The sequence below is a fragment of the Xenopus tropicalis genome, chromosome 8, assembly GCF_000004195.4.
Source record: "Xenopus tropicalis strain Nigerian chromosome 8, UCB_Xtro_10.0, whole genome shotgun sequence".
In the NCBI taxonomy this organism is placed as follows: Eukaryota; Metazoa; Chordata; class Amphibia; order Anura; family Pipidae; genus Xenopus; species Xenopus tropicalis.
In genome coordinates this window covers 78,949,714-78,956,495 of record NC_030684.2, presented here as the reverse complement: position 1 = coordinate 78,956,495, position 6,782 = coordinate 78,949,714, and positions in this window count along the sequence as shown.

Genomic DNA, 6,782 nt, shown 5'->3' with positions numbered 1-6,782 from the left:
GTCTCCAACACACACAGACGGAGCTGCAGTACACAATGAAAAGAAGAGTAACAGTAATCAGAAAATAAAAGCAGTCCTTACAAGGACTATTGGGTTACAGCAGATGAGATCAGCAGGACAGTTGCCCACAGCAGCTACATACAGAGCAGTAGAAAGTAGATTACTAGTCAGCAAAGCTACCTAAACTGTCCCTCAAACCCCTGCACAACTCTCTCCCTATGCTAACTCATCAAGCACACACAGGCAGAATGCAAAATGGCTGCTGGGCTTCGGTTTATATATGGAAGGGAGTGGTCCAGGGGTGGTCCAGGAGGGAGAGCTGCCTGATTGGCTGCCATGTATCTGCTGGCTCTGGGGTGAGCGGTCAAAATTTGGCTCCAGCTAAGGCGAACCCAAAATTGCGAACATCGCTAAAAGTTCGCGAACTTGCGAACACCCGATTTTCGTGCGAATTAGTTCGCCGGCGAACAGTTCGCTACATCTCTACTGCTGCGCATGTGAAGAGAAGGCAGAAAGAAAAAGAGGGTTGCTCACTCGCAGCTACCCCGGGCTTCTGTGGTTTCCTCCTTATAGGAGCACTAGCCCAGTGTCTCAGGTAAGTGATTACCATCACTGGGGGGTGCCTAAAATTTTAGCACCCCCTGTACTGTTTCCACACTATACTGTGCCTTGCGTAATATAGGTTAACCAGCCAGCTTAACACACTCCACATAAGACTCAGCAAAGAATACTCAGACTGCTCTGTGAGTTGAATAACTTGAATACTTTATCTTTATGAAGAGTTTATTTTGTAAAACTGTAAAACAACATAATAACATTGCATCACAACCTGTACAACATATACACACATGTAAACACATACAGGAAACCTAGCATCTTACTTACAGACGGTTATGTAACCAGGGCCTGTGTAAAGGTGAAGAATCCTAAGGTCTGTCCCTCTGCTTGTGAGCTGCCTGTGTGTGCTCAAAATGGATGCTCTTCCACTTCCTGTGAACTTTAGGGGGAGGTTTAACCTTGAATGATGTGTATAATTAACATATGGACAACTATCCCAAAGGGGGTCACTAGGTGGCAGCACATAACAGCTGAACTAATATTAATGCATACAATCTAACATTAAATTGGCATCAGATAAGGTATAAACAGCACACTCCCTGCCTGGCATATTTCAATGTGCCACTATATAACTTACTGCTATGCAGAACACAATTCAAGTATTATCAGAAACAAGAACAACAATGTCTGAAATTGGCCTTGTATACGTTTTGGCAGTCCGTTGTTTGACAATCTTTACTTCCACTTTCCTAACTCTGCCATCTCTACTTGGCAGAGTGTTGATGATGAGTCCCACAGGGCATTCATTCCTGCTTTCTTGACTGTCTTTCACTAACACGACATCACCCACTTGGATGTTTGGGCGATTTTGGGTCCACTTTCTGCGGCTTTGCAAGTTGGACAAGTACTCTCTTTTCCATCTCTTCCAGAAAGTATCAGCCAGATTTTGAACTTGCTTCCATTGTTTTACATGAAGTCCTGTTGTTTCAAATTTACCAAAAGGGGCTGACAAAGAGTTCACTTTCTGAGTCAGGAGCATTGCAGGAGTAAGAACCATGGGGTTGTCGGGGTCAGAAGAGACTGGTACCAGAGGTCTAGCGTTCATAATGGCCATAACTTCTGCCATAAAGGTACTCAAAGTCTCATGGGTTAGACGTGTATACTTATCTTGGAGTAACATTGCATCCAAAATACGCCTGGCTACACCTATCAATCTTTCCCAGGCACCTCCCATGTGAGATGAATGTGGAGGGTTGAAAATCCATGTGCATCCTCTGTTCTGAAGATAGTCTTGTACTCCTGAGTCAGCTATGCAAATGTCTAATTCTTTACAGGCTCCTACAAAGTTTGTTCCCCTGTCAGAGCGGAGCAACTTTGCTGGACCACGAATTGAGAAGAATCTTCTTAAAGAATTGATGAAGCTGGAAGCTGACATAGTTTCGATCAGTTCAATGTGTACAGCTCTTGTTGACAGACATGTAAAGAGAACCGCCCAGCGTTTGTTGTCAGCACTACCTCCTCTTGTGCGGCGGGTCACCACTGACCATGGACCAAAAATATCAATGCCTACACTGGTGAATGGGGGTTCAGGAGTCACTCTGTCTTCAGGCAAGTCTGCCATCTTTTGACTTTCTAATCTCCCTCTCAGTTTACGGCAGATGACACACTTGTAGATCACTGCGGATATCAGACGCTTGCCGCCAAGGATCCAGAAACCTTCATCTCTGATTGCGCCTTCTGTTATGTGACGCCCTTGGTGTGCCACTTTATTGTGGTAATGTTTCACAATCAATTTGGCAATATGATGATCATGAGGTATAATGACAGGCTGCTTCTCTTGTTCAGTCAGTGCAGCAAAGGACAATCGGCCACCCACTCTCATAAGTCCATTTCTATCAATAAAAGGACTGAGTTTCTTAAGCCTACTTTGCTTTGGAAGTGCTTTATGCTCACTTAAACAGGTATACTCTTTTTTAAAATATTCGTGCTGAACGGAAGAGATTATTGTAGCTTTAGACTGCGAGATCTCCTCTGAATTGACTTTCTCTGGGAAACATTTCCAACCTCTACAGTGTATATTGCTCGGCTCTTTCTGGAAACTCTTAGCTACATGGATAAGTCTGGCAATAGTCTTACACAGCGACATCCAGTCAGAAAACCTCTCAAAGACATGTGAATGGAGGAAGGTGTCAGAAGCTTTGGTGTTGAAGCTTGCAACTGTAGGTTTAATTTCAGGGTCAGCTTCAGGCTCTATAAGTGGGTAATTTTCTGCTGAATTGCCTAACTCCTCTCTGTCTGTGTGGTAGAGAAATGGAGGGCCTGAGAACCATATAGAATTCTGCAGATGAATAGTTTTTGTAGGCCTTGAAGCATAGTCTGCAGGATTTTGTTCTGTTGGCACATAAGCCCACTGATCAGGATGGGTTACTTGCCTGATTCTATTCACTCGGTTGGCAACATACAAGAAAAACCTTCTGGAGGTGTTGCAGATATAACCTAGTACAGTTTTGCTATCTGTAAAGAATCGCACAGCATCTAAGTCTTTATCTATTTCATCTCTGATGAGCTCGTACAACTCTACTGCTAGAACAGCCGCACATAGTTCCAGACGTGGAATTGTGTGTGCTGGTTTGGGGCTTAACTTAGACTTTCCCATAACAAATCCAACCGAACACTTATTGCAAACATCAATTGTTTTCAAGTAGGCTACAGCACCTATCGCTGTGTTGGATGCATCTGAAAATGCATACAGTTCTTTTCTACTTACTGCTGACAGAGGAGTAGACACATAACACCGGGGTATCTCTATGTGTTCCAAAGCTTGCAAGGATTCCTTCCATAGAAGCCACTCATGTAGTTTTTCTTGTGGGAGTAATGCATCCCAATCACATTTTTTAGATGACAGTTCACGAACTAGTGCCTTACCCTTTATAGTTACAGGTGCTACAAACCCAAGAGGATCGTAGAGGCTGTTCACTGTAGACAGGACTCCTCTTTTAGTGAAAGGTTTTTCTTCGGAAGATACCTGAAAGACGAAAGAGTCTCTTTCTAGGTCCCAGCTCAGTCCCAAACTTTTCTGAAGGGGCAGGGTGTCTGTACCCAGGCAGAGGTCCTTGAGGTCTTTAGCTCTATCATTAGCAGGAAAGGCGTTCATGACCTGTGTGCTATTCGATGCAATTTTATGAAGTCTCAGATTAGACTCTGCCAGCATCTGTTTTGCATTGTTCAGAATGTCAATTGCTATCTCCGGGGTGCTGGCAGATGCAAGTCCATCATCTACATAGAAGTGTCTCAACACAAAGTGTTTGGCATCTTGTCCAAATTGTTCTGCACTTGTCAGAGCAGCTTTACGCATGCAGTATATAGCAACAGCAGGAGAGGGACTGTTTCCGAAGACATGGACCCTCATTCTATATTCAACTACTTCTTTGTCTATGTCATGGTCCTTGTACCACAGAAAACGTAAATAATCTCGGTGGTCTTCTCTCACCAAGAAACAGTAAAACATCTGTTGCACATCTGCTGTAAAGGCAATAGGTTCTTTCCTAAAGCGTATGAGAACCCCTAACAATGTGTTGTTTAAGTCAGGGCCACTTAACAGTACATTATTTAAAGACACGCCTTCACACTCAGCACTGGAGTCAAATACAACTCTTATTTGATCAGGTTTGTGTGGATGGTAAACGCCAAACATCGGCAGATACCAGTGTTCTTTACCTTGTTCCAGTGGTCTTGCAATCTCAGCGTGATCATTGTCCACCATCTTTTTAATTAACTCTGTGAAGTCTCTTTTCATTCCTGGTTTACCATGCAGAGTTCTGCGAAGTGAGGCGAGACGTACCATGGCTTGCTCTCTGTTGGAAGGCAATTTACACCTGGGTGTACGAAAAGGCAATGGAGCAACCCAGCTGTGGCTGTCATCTTGATAGGTGTCTTTGTCCATGATCTGAAGAAACACTTGATCTTCTATGGATAGAGCTTGCTTGTCATCATTCTTTGATTTTTGAAACACTGTTGTTCCTAGCTTATCAGTCTCTGGATTGAAGCTGATGTCTTCTTGGCTGCACACAGAAGAGTCACTGAAATGCGTTAGGTTATCAAAACTTTCTTTGACTGTGAACCTGTTCTGACATGGGTTCAACAAGGTGGTACGCCCATTCGGCAACACAGATGTTCTTAAGGTACTGACTCTATTAGTCTGGTGTGTAGATCCCAGGCAAACTTCTCCTACTATTACCCATCCTAATTCAAGTCTTTGTGCGTAAGGGGCATTAAAGGGACCATTGATTTTCTCATGCACCTTGTGTGCTTGTAAGATGTCTCTTCCTAAGAGCAAAAGTATGGAAGCCTCAGGATCAATAGCTGGTATGAGGTTGGCAATTGAACGGAGGTGGAGATGGTAATAAGCTACTTCTGGAGAAGGGATTTCTTCCTTGTCATCTGGTAACATATCACATTCTATTAATGCTGGCAAAGGGAGCTGTGTTTTTCCGTCAAAGGATTCAACAATGAAGTTTGTGGCTCTTCTGCCTGCAGTCTCTGTAACGCCTGCACAAGTCTTTAAAGTATATGGAGCAACAGTAGTTTTAATGTTGAAGATGTTGAAAAAGTCTGACTTTGCAAGAGATCGGTTGCTTTGTTCATCGAGGACTGCGTACATTTTCACTGCTCGCTCTCTTTGTCCAGAGGGGAACACAGTCACTAAACATATTTTGGAGCATGATCGGAAGCTCTTGCCTGTGCCACAGATTGCAGTGCACTTAGACATTACTGGAGGAGGTGAGCTGTCACTAAGCTCCCTGCCGTGATCTGTCCCGGCTCGTACAGTCTCTGCTGGTGGCGCAGGTAAGTCAGGGTGTAAAGCTGCAATATGTTTCTCGCTGCCACATTCCGAGCACTTCACTGATATTTTGCAATCTCTGGCTATGTGTTTGGTGGTTTCACAGCACTTGAAGCAGATGCCATTCTGTCTGAGAAAATACATTCTTTCACCTATAGGTTTGCCTCTGAATCCTTTACACCTTTTTAAAGGATGGGGCTTTTGGTGAATTGGACATTGTCTATCAGGGCTCTCTATACTGCCCTCTTTGTTGCTGGTTTGAGAGTGTGAGGTTTCTGTAGGGACAAATGTTTTGTGTGTGGACACAGAGGTCTTACCGTGGTATCTGTAAGGCCTTTCAGGTTTAGGTGATTGATCGCGGTTGCTGTAAAAGGCAAAGCTGGGGTCATTCTTCATCTGTGCTTGTTGCTGCACAAACCTGGAAAACACAAAGAAAGGGGGAAAATCTTCTCCTGTTTCTGCTTTATACTTGGTTCCAACAGATGCCCACTTTAATTGCATGTGGTATGGTAGCTTCTCCACCGTGGGATTAAGACCAATAGCATTGTCCAAGTATGTTAAACCTTTCAGATATCCCTCTTCTTTGGCACACTCTATCTCCAGAAGAAGATCTCCCAATTGTTCTAGTTTTTTGGCATCTTTGTTGGTCAGCTTGGGGAAGGCATCTAACCTTTTTTGTAATGTTCGCTGAATTACTTCAGGTGAGCCATATTTTTTCTCTAGTCTCTGCCAAGCCATATCAAGTCCTGCTGAAGGGTTGAACAAATGCACTCTGCGCATACTTTTTGCATGTTCGGCTGACTGTGTGCCTAGCCATTTTATCATCAGGTCAAGCATCTCTGAGGCTGAAAGGTTCAAATCTTTGATTGCATTCTGGAAGGAGGACTTCCAGGCCCAGTAATTTTCAGGGGAGTCATCAAACTTGATGAAGCTTGAGTTAACTGCTTCTTTGCGTAGCAGATATTTAGTGATATCTTGTATGCATTGTTGCTCAGGCGCACAATCTTTAGGCTGAGGCAATGGGAAACTCTGAATTCTGTCTCTTGGGTATTCTGCTGGATATTTTCTAACTGGTTTGACGTCACTGGTGCTGTAGTGCTGCCTTGGTATACTTGTAACTGCTGCCGGCTTGGGCCTGTATACTTCTGCTGGCTCAGTTTTAATCGACTGTTCAGTGGTTGGCATACTAGAAACCCGCTGAACGTACTCACTTGCACGTTCTGCAGGGGAAAGAGGTTTCTCCGGCATTTCTGGGCCTTCATGGGTTCCCTCACTTTCTGATGAATTTGTTTCTAGGTAGACCGCAGCTTCAGCTGCTGCTGCGGCAGCTTCTCTCTGACACTGCAGAATTTGCAGCTCTGCTTCTGCTTCTGCCATTTCTCTA